Raw genomic sequence first — 11,036 nt, forward strand, 5'->3', positions numbered from 1 at the left:
CATTTCTAAAAGTGGAGTTTTTTTTTTTTTTTTTTTTTTTAAGGACTACTTCATCTTAGATTTGTCATGAGTAATACTTTCTGTTAAATTAAAATCTGAGTTGAGTTTCAAATCCTGCTTCCTTTGGGTTTTTATTTTCAAATTAGTTCTCAAAGCCTGTGTGTATATAATTATATTCTAGCTTTAGAAGTTTTAAGAGAAGTTAAAGATGAAATGAAACTTGGCAAAAGACCACTAGTATTAAGAAACAGTTTTAAGGAATTCTCTCTAGGAGAATTATGGAAATTTTACTGCCGAATTATTTAAAATTGGATTGTCACTTGGCAAAGCAATGACAGTGTCTGCTCCTATTTTGACAAAATGATTTCAGATCGCACTTCCGTTTCTAAAAGCTAAGGCCTTTCTAAAATCCACTTTTAAACTGATAGGAAATGGGTCGCCTGCGTGGCTCAGCAGTTAAAGCACCTGCCTTCAGGTGCTTCAGTACAGGGTATGATCCTGGAGTCTTGGGATCGAGTCCCATGTCGGGCTCCCTGCATGGAGTCTGCTTTTCCCTCTGCTTATGTCTCTGTCTCTTTCTGTGTCTCTCATGAATAAATAAATAAAATCTTAAAAAAAAAGAAAACTGATACGAAATATCAGTTATTTGTATATGAGTTTCAACTTTTTGCCAATTAGATATGAAGGTTTTATTTTCTTTTTCTCTCCTATGCAATAGTTAAATATACTTTTTTAAAAAAAATTACAAAAGAAGATTATCATTGAATCTACATTTGATAGTTTTTTTCTGAAATGGAAAGAAAGATATACCGAAATTGAGGAACATGTTGAATTAAAAACATTTTCATATATACCCTGTAAACAGAAAAAAAAACCATTTCACATCTACCATGAACACTACTCAACACATACATAATAAAGAGAACCTTTAGGAGCAATTGAGATACCAAGATTCAGTCAATTAAATTTAATACAAAAAGAAGAAAGATTCTATGGCTATGTCAATTAGCATTTAACCAAAGAAACAAAACCGGTAGAAGATATTTCTTAAGAGATTTATTGCAAGAATTGGTTTACATGATTGTGGGACTGGCTAGACAAATCGGAAATCCCAAAAGGCAGGCTGTTAAGTGGAGCAAGCTAGAATTCACAGGCAGGTACTAGCTGAAGCTGCTGCCCATAGGTGGAATTTTTTCCTCCTGGGAGAAACCAGTTCTACTTTGAAGGCCTTTCAACTGCTTGAATTAGGCCCACCCAGTTTATCTAGGATACTCTCTCTTAGTTAATGTGGATTGATCATGGACTTCAGTCACATCTACAAAATACCTTCATAACAACACTTAAAGTTTGATGGATTAACTGGAGACTGGCCTAGCCAAACTGACACAGCCAAAGACCATTACAATGGTGAAATCCAAATTTAAAATATAAAATCTTCCTATGATGCTATACTGTTAGTCCAAAAAACTCAGCCTGTGTTGACATTAGTAAAATAACCAAGATAAGATTGTGGCAGAGGGTGGGATGCACATTCTGACTGCAGTATATTCAAATCCACATAATCACAGGGCACAATATTTATCTCTGGTTTTCACTGCATCTATTTTGAAGCTTCCCAAAGGGGAATAATAGTCAATTGATCAGAAAATTATGTAAACCAACTTCCTTTCTGTGTGAGCTTTCATTATTTATGATACTTGTCAAGGATGATGTCTTTTTAAAGAATTTGAAAACATTTACAGTTAGAACCAACTGTTAGCATAAAAGTATGCTAATAGTATTAGTAATAATGATTGGTGCCATTTTTGGCCACCTATATTAAAATACACTTTTTAAATTCACAATATTTTCTTCTCTTTCCAACTAAATAAACTATGTTGCCAGGAGTAACTTTTCAGGCATAGCTTGGATTCACAGCTTTGGCCTAAGGCAGAAGTTCATAGTCCTACGCCCCCCTGCTTCTATTATTCTCTGATAACAGAACGGAGTCCTTAGTGAGAAGAGCTTACTGAGCATGATACTGGATGATTACTACTCTCCACGCCCTAGGTAGTAAATAATCAGCAGCAAAACCTATACACAAGGCTGTGGATATTAACATAAAACCTGGATTGATTCATTCTAGGTTTTAAGTCATTAATCATATTTGGCTACATCAGAAAAAAGTAATACTTCGGTCATTAGCTCCTGGTTAAGACTGTTGCTGCTGTTTAATGCCCACAGAAAGCTCACAGCCAAATAATCTTATTAATACAGCCATGATTTATTGATGCTGCTATATGATACAAATATTATATCTGTATAAACATATAGTCTCTAGTTCTTATAATAACTCCAGGATGTAGATATTATCATTCTATTTTATAATAGATTTATATTCTATTTTATAGACACTGGTAAGCTGACTGGGCCCCTGGCACCCTTGGACACACCATCTCTCATGGCATAGAACCTTCAGGGAATTTGCTGATGGCAGAAATTTTAGGGACACTTAGACATTCAGTACTTCCCTTAAACTGCATAGATCCCAGAATCCTTTTTGGAAAGGCTTTCACCTGGTGCACAATGGGGGTTCAGTTATACACTGATTTGCCTAACATACCAGTGTTTATAGTATAGCTAAGGCTGATGGTGAGCAGGTGGAGATGATGAAATCGAGAGCCCTGGAGTCCTTGTTCCAGCTTTGACACTCCTGCTGTGTCACCAGATCTCTCTCAGCCTGACATAAGATGACAGTGTTTTAAGATGCCCATTAACTCGTGATTGGTATAGTAATTAGAATTGCTTAATCAACTGAGCTCTGTACTGAGAAAGAAACTGTACCAAAAACCCATGACTGTAGTTTGTTGTTATATATTTATGAAAATAGGTTTTAAATTGTGTAATTTATCTTACTGACCATCTGTGAGAGTGCCTCTTTTAGAGGTTGTCAAATACATTATATACCCTGATAAGCAGATGACAAAACAGTTTTAGAGCAACTAGATGACTTGCTCAAATTCCCACGGCAATTGGGAGGTAGAGCTGCGATTCAAACGAGCTGACCGCTCCCGACTTTAGAGCTTCTTCCATTTCACTTCGAGTTAGTGGGATTTCACCATCTCAGAGAGAAGGCCTGGACGATGAGTTTGCAAGGTTTGGAAAAAGCAGCGATTGGGTAAGCAGAGGACAGATGAGTGGTCCTGGAAAGTATCTTAATTGCATGGGTGCATTTTTATTAGTAGAAAGAAGAATAATAGCATGTTAACATTTTAAAGAAAGCAATTTCTTTTCTTTTTTGTTTTAGTTGTTCACCTAGGCTTTACCACTAAAAAAAGTAAAAATAAAAAAATAGCTAAGCTCATGGACAAAGGAATGCAGGCAGGTCAATGTGACAAGGCCAGGAATTGCTGCTTCCTGGTTGTATGCTCCAGCAGTTTGTTCTCACTGTGGACTTAAATTTCGGAGGGGGCCTGAACTGGGTCTGCATACCCCAAACTTGCTCTGGTAAGCATTGCTGCCACTCCTGTCCCTCTGGACCTATGCTGGAAGAACTCTTCCTTTGTGGATGCTGGGGACTCTGTGGGAAACCGTCAGCAGCCGGGGAATTTCCTTCTGTTCTCATCTCTTCTTCCAGGATGCTCATCTGATGAGCAGGGTACTGCAGATGGCACAGAAGACACTTCTCTCTGGCAGGAAGAAAAATGGCATTTTCATGTATCACTTCCCCAAAGGTATTTACCGTCTCAAAAATGATGATTAATTTAGTTGACAAGATATCATAGTGTCCTGTTCATCTGTGTAGAGGCTACTATTTTTAAGCAATGGGTTGTGTTTGATATCTTGAGGGTAAAAGGCTTCTCAGGAAAACAAATATGCAGTAAAAGCAGATGCTCAGTATGCACACTGAAGGGAAGTGTAGCAGTGTAATCTGACCGAGATGCAATGACAGCTGAAAGACAAAAACAAAAGACATCAGCTGGGTCTTGATTTTCAGCCCCACCTTTCCCCCTTGAATTCATATGTTTCTAACCTGCTAGACATCAGGCTCCCTGAGGGCAGAGCACCGTGCTTGTTTATTTTGTTTATTGTTTACCCAGCACCTAGCGTATGGTGGCTCACAAAAGGTAGTGGTTCCCAAAAGTCTGGAAATGGACCTTTTGATAATAGGATGTTGGTGGTAAAAATCATAATGGATTTATTCAAACAAAACAGCTTCTAAGTGGAAAGACCTGAGACCAGCACCCCGGTCTTCAGCCTCCAAATCCAGTGACCAGCCCACTATGTGGACCTGTTTCCTTGACTGAGGCTTCTCATCTGGTGGTTCTCAGACACTGCAGCCAGGCTGGTTTGGGCGATGCTTGTAGAATGGATAGGGCTTCTAAATTTTTATTTGCTAAAGCTGGCAACCCTCAGAATAGTACACATATGTATATAATTTTTTGACCCTGTGATGTGCAAATCACATCATGGAGCAGATCATCTGTTCCTCTTATTTGTAAGGTGATCTGTGACTACATCTTGTGGTCTTGACTAAATATGCTGGGGCTCAGTCTTCAAAGGAAGGAGGAGGACATGACTCATGGTGCAGCTGAGGAGCACAGGTACAGATGGGATGATAAGAGCAAGAAAAGGTGTGTTTCTGTAACTGTTTTGCGTGTCTTTTTGTTGGTAAATGAATGACGAGAGGGTATGGATAAGATGTATTCAATAACAACTCTATCAGGGAGATTTTGGTTGGGAAAAGTTTTCTATTGTTGGAATTAGACATCCATATGTTGAATGCCATTTGAACACTTGCAACAGAAATTCAGAGTTTAAATCACTTTTACCATAGTTTTGGCAGGACTGAGAACACATTTTTTTTCAGCTGTTCTTCCTGATGGGAGCTATAAATAGTTTTGGGGAAGTATATAATTATCTCAAAGTAGAAGCTAAAGATAAAAAGCTGCTTAAGATTTTAAAGGAACATTTAATGGTTATTATTATGTAACATTTATTAAGTATGCGCACTGTGATCATTGTCTTTGCCAGGAAGAAACTTGGAATAAAGAGTCAACCTAAGATGTGACATGTATAAATAGACCAAAAGGTATATTAACATGGTGCCAGAACAAAGGGTTGATTCAATAAAAAAAGAATTTAGGAGAACAAAAAGGCAGCCAAATCAGGATAATATTGTATAGAAATGAAGAAAACTTATATTTAGTAACAAATCTTTAAAATTACCGGTAATTTGAAACAAAGATGGCTAGTCACAAAAACAGGTAACATTATGATGCACACATGAGGTAGTACTGTGTCTTTGGTAGTTAGCTTAGACTTTTACAGATAAAAGGGGTCTACTTATTCTGTTCAATGATTTAAATACTAAATAAAGATTTAAGTACTAAATAAAGATCCACTGTTGGCTGAAGCAAGGTAAGTGTTAGAAATAATGACTCGGGGCGCCTGGCTAGGTTCAGTCTGTAGAGCATGTAACTCTTAATCTCAGGGTGGTGAGTTCAAGCCCCAGGTTGGGTATGGAGCCTACTTAAAAAGAAAAAAAAAGTAATACTTCGGTCATTAGCTCCTGGTTAAGACTGTTGCTGCTGTTTAATGCCCACAGAAAGCTCACAGCCAAATAATCTTATTAATACAGGCCATGATTTATTGATGCTGCTATATGATACAAATATTATATCTGTATAAACATATAGTCTCTAATTCTTATAATAACTCCAGGATGTAGATATTATCATTCTATTTTATAAGCCCTTTAAGGCTGTAAGTGGTTCATTGAATTTTAAGTGGCCACAGGACACGTAAAGTAGAGATACAAGAATTTAAACGCACATTGCGTGGACATTGATATTCAGGTTTTATCCTGTTGCAGTACCTTTATCCATCCTCATACCTCTGCTTTCTTGTTTTCTTCACCTTATTTTTCCTTAATTCATAAAGGATTTTCCTTTAGAATCTCATTGTCCTATTTAACCTAGCTTGGGCTTTGTGATTCATCCTGTTGCCTCTGGGCCTGCCCTCAGTTTGTCCTCAACACTCCTCCGGTCTTCTGGTCCTAAGCTTTGGTGATCTGTCTATGTTATTCATCACATATTCATCTTGGTGAATTCTAGGTTCAGCATCGCTAAGCCCTCCCCAGTGGGAGGGCCTTTGCATATTTGCAAAGGTGGGCCCTGCAAAGAAAACATGAATATTCTCATTATGGTCTGAAGTCATGTGTTACTCATTTCCAAAGAAGCAGCATAGGAAATGAACCAAAGATCCTTATTAAGCATTATTGGTCCTTGTCCTAAGAGAACTTGTAAATATAGGGCAGAAATCCTGCCAGATGGGCATACAGTTCCTAGAGGCCAGGGCAAACAAAAGACCTTTGAGATCTCAGTAATCCAAATGGTGGTAGTTTCTTTGTGTTGGGGTTCTTCCTGAGAAGAGGTTCAGACATGCGGATCACTAGAGACTGGCGAGATTTTCCGAGTGGGGAGATACTGAGGCTGGCAAAGTTCCTACAGAGACCTTTAACAGAAAGCTGGATGCCTCCTTCTCAGGAATGTTGAGATCATGGAACACCTAGAGGCTTGGGGCACTTGTCATAAAGTCCTGACGTCTCAGAAGCAGGGGACTTCATGGATATTTTCTCCCTTCTGCTTCCTGAGTGCTCATCTAGGAGCTTTCAACTGAATCCCAAAAGGGGCTAACAGTGGTATAGTGGAGTTTGAGGGTTAGGAATAACACTAGAGTGAAAACAGCAGGTTCTTTCTCTTCTGGAGAAGGATCAGTTACCCACAGTAACCTACTCAACAATTACTAGCTTACAGAAAAGTTCAAATATGAAGTGCGGATATGCTGAGGACTTGGAAGTAGAACATGAAACCATTATCAGTGTGTGGCAGGCACAGATCAAAGTTGTTTTTTTTTTTTTTTTTTTTTTTTAGACCAAAGTTAAATAAAAGAAGTTGAGGGACGCCTGGGTGGCTCAGTTGGTTAAGCATCTGCCTTCGGCTCAGGTCATGATCCTGGGGTCCTGGGATCGAGCCCCATATCGGTCTCCCTGCTCAGGGGGGTGTCTGCTTCCCTTTCTCTTTCTGCCCCTCCTCTCACTCATGCTCCCCCCTCAAATAAATGAATAAAATAAAAAAAAAAAAGTTGAGAAGTGAACCAACCTTTGAAAAATGGGGTTTGCATGAATGAAGCCAGTAGGTTGAGGCTTCAGCAAGCTAATGGGATGCAGAGCTGGTTGTGAGAGATGGGGCTGAAAGTGTCTGGATTTGCACAGTTCCTTTATTCCTTTAGGTCTCCCTCTAAGGGCACCTGAGGAAAACAGACCTTTGCTGCCCTCACATCTCTGCCCTCAGCCTATACTGTATGCTCTCATTGTCTTCATGCTCAACAACCCAACCCACTCACAGGCCTCCTGGGTTGCTCCCTGTTATTTACTCTCTTGTGAATACCTTCCTCACTTGCCCCTGACTTTTGGGGATATTTTTCTAGCAGTTAGTTTTGCTTTCTTCTCACATTACAACTAGAATTCTCTAGCCATGCTTCCTCAGGTGACCTTGTAATCATCTCCCTTGGTCCAATACACTCTGGGTGTATTACTCTGGCCCCACAAATGTGACACAAACATCAATCTGTATATTCATTAATTTAGTGCTAGCTTTTGTGACAACAGATTCCTCAAATTAGTGGCTTAATACAAGAATGGTTCATGCTTTTCATATAACAACCCAATTCAGATGTTCCTGACTGACTCCAAGTAATCACCCAGGAAACCAGGATGATAAAACCTCTACCATCTTCAGCATGTGGATTCCATTGTGCCAACATCCATCAGACTAGGTTAATGAGGTATCATGCCTGGATGCCTGGGAGATTTTTATGGGCCTAGCCTGGAAGTGGTGTTATCATTTCTCCCCTAACCTACTATTGGATAGAATTCAGCCACATGGATACACCTTCCTGCAGTATGTGCCCAGTTGAAGAAGAAGAGTTTTAGTGAAAACACAGGGTTTTCTGCCACAGTAGAGCCAGAAGTGACCCCTTTGTTTCTGGCCAGAGTATCCTAAAGAGAGGAAACCACTTGAGATGTTGGGATTCTCTTACTATTTGATAGTGGCCCAGTAGAGTTACCCCATGTGCAGGCCCAGCTTTCTTTTTGATCCTTTTAGAAGACAGATTTGCCTTGGCACAGGTTAATGCTTGGTATTCTTATATCATCGATGAACTTTGTGCCAAAATTTATTGGGAGGCAGAATGAGTGACAATCACTGATATAGGTTGGTGCCTGAAGTTGCCTATATTTCAGATTCTTTTACCCCTAAAATACCGTATTTCACATGTGTGTGTCTATGTAATAAGTCCATTTAGCTGATTGAAAGTACAAAGCCCCACCAAGATCTACTGAGTCAGAAGGTTTTTTTTTTGTTGTTGTTGTTTTTTATAACCACACCCGACTGGCTTGTTTTATTGGAGGGCATGTGGAGTTAACAATGTGAGGACAGTTGGGATCTGAGGTTGGGGAAGAACAGCGCCCCCTCCCCATACATGCCCACTGCCCCAAATAAAAAATAACCAACTATGGGAGAGCAGCTGAGATAGTGACTGAGATTGGGAAGGGAACAGGGAACCTGGGGAGGGGGGCGACGGAAGAGACCATGCGTGTGCTAGGAGGGCCCAGATGCAGCAGCGGTATGAGTAACATGAGTATGAGTTTCTGTGTCTTCCACATAGGTCTATATAAATATATAGAGAGAAATTGTTCACTTTTCCCTGCTCTCTGCTCCACACTGCTTGCCATGGTCCCAGCTCCTCTTTCCACGTGAGGGTGAAGGGTAGGGGATGATGAACAAGTCATCACCAAATTGCAGTCAGACCCACATCCATCAGCTTCTGGATCTTCTGTGCTATTACAGGATTCTTTAAGTGTTCGCCGAGTGCCTGAGAGTCTTTTTGCATCTGCTCCAGGATAAGCCGCATGGCCGGGTCACTCATTATCTGCTGCACCTCAGGGTCAGCCATGGCCCATCACTTCACATCTTCAAGGCCCGGTTGCACTGGGCCATCATTCAGCGCTGGTAACCATCTGCCGCCTCCTTATCGTTGGAGTCCAGATCTAACACCTTCTGGTAGACATCCATGGCTTTTGTGTAGTCCTTCATCGCCTCCAGGGCAGCTGCTTTCTGGGTGTACCCCTTGATGCAGGCCAGCTCTAGCTGGATACATTCCTCACAGTCCTTGAGCGCCAGCTGAAACTCCAGGAGTTTGGTGTAGCAGGCAACTCAGTTGCTGTACAATTTGGCATCTTTTGGATTCCGTTTGATGGCTTCTGTATAATGCTTCACGGCCTGGGGATAGTCCCCTTTCTGAAAATATTTGTTGCCTTTGTTCTTCTCCTCCAAGGCCAGATCCGGGTTTATGGAAGCTGGCTGCTCTTGCTCCTTCAGAATTTTCTCTGCCTGTTGGCATTTCTTGAGCACATCTGGGGTCCGGTGCTCTGCCAAAGACTTGTTATAGAAATGGATGGCATCCTTGTACTTTTCTTCCTTGAAGTAGGAGTTGCCAATTCGAGCATAAGCTTTGGCAATCTGTAGATAGTCTTCTTGGTTTTCTTGCCCCACTTCGATGGCCTTCTCACAAAGCTGGCATTTACTGTAGTCACCCTTCTCGAAGTACACGGCTGCTTGATTGGTCATGTAAGTCATGTTGGTGGGGTCCAGGTCCTTGGTTCTGTCATAGTGCTTCAAGGCTGTGTCAAAGTCTTTCTTCTTGTAGGCTTCATTCCTCAGCTCTTTCTCTTTCAGCGCCTGCTTCTTACTCTCTGGAAGATCTTCTTCCATTAGCTCTGGCTTGGTGTCCTTTTGGGAGGAGGTGGTGAGGGGGGGAGGGGTATTCCAACTTCCTCCTCCTCATCCATACTGCCCAGATCCACACCCAGCAGGACGCTGAGAGTAGTCATGATCTGGGGATCTTGCAGTTTCGTGGCCAAGTCAGATGGCTTGTTTCCCAGTTGCTCTATCAGCTCCCAGTAGGTAGGATCAGCAAGCAGCATCCTTGTCCTAGGATCATTCTCCAATTTCTGGTACAGATTGGACATGTTGAAAGGGTTCATGAATTTCCATCCTGCCAACTGGACCTCCAATTCTGTAAGCCCTCTTTGAGCTGAGGCTTATTTGCTTCATGTTTTAAACCCTCTTTGTAGGTTCGCTTGGCTTCTTCAAATCAGTTTAAGAACTCAAGGGCTGCAGCCTTCCTCGAATAGTCTTTGCCCCAGTTGGGCTTTAAGTCCATGGTTTTGCAGCCATCCTCATAAGCCTTCCGGTAGTCCCCTTTCTTGGCGTAGGCTGCGGAGTGATTGCTGTAGAGCACATGGTTCTGGGGATCTGACTTAATGGCCTCAGAGTAGCACTGCAGCGCGTCATCGATGTTGCCTGCACTCAGGGCCTTATCGCCCTTCTCTTTCAGCTCATTTACCTGCTCCATAGCCCAGCCCGGAACCCCGTTGAATTGATTCCATCAGCTCCACGTTCCCAACTGCACACACTGCCCAGAAGGTATAATAAACAGTTTGATCCCTGTTTAGGAGATTCTCCTTTGTCCTTTGCTTTCCCCAGCTACATCTCAGTTGGATATGGGGAGAATGACCTATCTAACAGCATCATCTTGGAGCAGTCAGGTTAGTAATGTTTTGGGGTCCTGGGAGTTGATTTGGAGATCAAAGCAACTTCCTTAACAATTTATGAAGCTTTTCACCTTCCACTCCCCTTTTTATTCCCTGAGTTCCATGGGCTAGGAACCCAGAGTCAGATTATCATATGAAAACATAGTTTTTGAATTGTGGGCATGAGAATTTCAATCTCTTAGCAGCCGGCCTTGCCTTAGTCTCAGATATGGGCTCTTGACTCTCAACTAAATGGCTTCCATTTTGCTCTCTGCCTAGGGATAAAATTAAGCCATAGCTGTGGTGAGAGTCACCAGTAATTTGCCTTTTGCTTGCAGGCTCCATCCCAGCTTTTTTGCAATTAGGTTAGTTATTCTCTGTCAGTCTAGAGTGCATAACA

At 41.4% G+C, this 11,036-nt stretch overlaps 1 pseudogene; it reads right to left on the reverse strand.

The window, feature by feature from the left end:
* Window positions 1-8,832: 8,832 nt before the first annotated feature.
* On the reverse strand, window positions 8,833-10,458 carry LOC121486405 (annotated as a pseudogene).
* Between the last annotated feature and the right edge of the window lie 578 nt (window positions 10,459-11,036).

The sequence above is a fragment of the Vulpes lagopus genome, chromosome 1 (assembly GCF_018345385.1).
Source record: "Vulpes lagopus strain Blue_001 chromosome 1, ASM1834538v1, whole genome shotgun sequence".
NCBI classification, from domain to species: Eukaryota; Metazoa; Chordata; class Mammalia; order Carnivora; family Canidae; genus Vulpes; species Vulpes lagopus.